Genomic DNA, 1,654 nt, shown 5'->3' on the forward strand with positions numbered 1-1,654 from the left:
GGCCGGGGCAGGGCTCGCCGCAAGCCCCGCGGTTTCACCCTTGCTCCCTGACACCGCCGTACATCACAGCTGGCTCGGCATTTCCTAATATAGGCAGCTCTGCTGCATGTAAGAGGGGAAACAACGTGACCGGTCACTTGAAAGCACCGGGGGAGAACAGGAGGAAGACAAAAGAAGACCATAAATTTCCACTGGAGGGGTTTAAGACCGTATCTCTGCATATCGAAATCTGAAAATTTCCACAGCACCTATCAGAACGCTGACCAAAAGTTCAAAATGTCCCAGCACAGTCATGATCTGGCATTTCCTATGAGCAAACAGCAGATAAGAGATTTTAAAAAGCCCCGTTTTGTGATGACAGATTGGTAGTAGGGTGTTTACACGACTGAGAACTGAAGAGTTAAAACAAGGAAGTGTAACAGCACTATGACACTGGGGGGTAATTCTCTGTATCACAGTTCCAGTAACATGAGTTTGCAAGAAACTCATTCATATATTTTAGAAAACTCTTTCAAAATTCCTGCCATATGTGATGACATCATATATAAGAATGCTGTCAAATTTGAACGGTGGCAGTGACATCTAGTACAGCACAGCTTCTACTGTAACACTACTTAATATCATATAATCGTAGACAAAAACATTTGCTTTGCAGCAGCTGCAGAAAAAAAGAACGTTAAAAACTTTCTTTTAAAGATTAAAATGGTTGTCACATCCCGGATACATTGTTTTAAGGAAGCTGCTCACACGGGGAAGAGAAGGTTCAAAAATGGAGCCAGCTGATCAAATAGCTTCTGTGAAGAGTGCAGAGGTGTGGTTTTGTTTGACATTGGGAACTGTTCAGTGTCACACAAGGAGCCGAGTTCTGTACTTTTGTTGGTTTTAATTGCAAGTGCTTAAAGATTTACTTTGACTGATTATCCCCAGTTTCAGAGATTCAAGCAGGACTACCCAGCTGAAGTTACACTGATCTATTATAACAGATTCTTGACGTTTTACTGTACATTCTCCCAAAACTAGTTAACCCAGTGCTCCTCCTTAACTCTCCTCCCTCCCTTTGTGCCGCTCCACACCCAGCCACTATCTGCCCTTGCCCCTGTACCCTTGGCCTCCTGCTAATCTGGCAATAGAAACTGCTATTTCCTCCCCTCCCAGGCTTGAGGGAGCAGTTTCAGGTTCTCCCTTTGTACTTGGCAGCTTTATGTCGCAATGGAGGAAGGGAGGGGGATAAAATAAAAAGCTAAAGGCTAAATAAAAGGCTAAAATTCTTGTGATAAGAGAAAAAGAGGTGCAGCTGTCCTGAGCTGTCGGGTGCTTTCTGCTTGCTTTGCCTCATTCAGTACAGTAGCAGCCCCCTATTCCCAGTAATTCCTTCGCTTTTCAGAGAAAGAAGAGGGAACTTCCCCCACTTAGCTGCAGCGATGGACTGTCCTTTACCAAAGGACATGAAGTAAGAGTGTAACTAAAGGGTTCTTAGGACTGAAAGTCCTGGGAACAGTGCATTATCATTAGCGTTCTGTGTCGGGCTTCAGCCTGGTGCCAGGGTAACTCTCCAGAGGCAGAGTAAGAGGACGGTGCTTAAGCCCCGCCCAAGCTAAATTCGGGCTTTGGCTTTGGTTCTCAGGCTCTGGCATATCAGTAGGACTGTTCCTTA

The sequence above is a fragment of the Geospiza fortis genome, unplaced genomic scaffold, assembly GCF_000277835.1.
Source record: "Geospiza fortis unplaced genomic scaffold, GeoFor_1.0 scaffold16, whole genome shotgun sequence".
Taxonomy (NCBI): Eukaryota; Metazoa; Chordata; class Aves; order Passeriformes; family Thraupidae; genus Geospiza; species Geospiza fortis.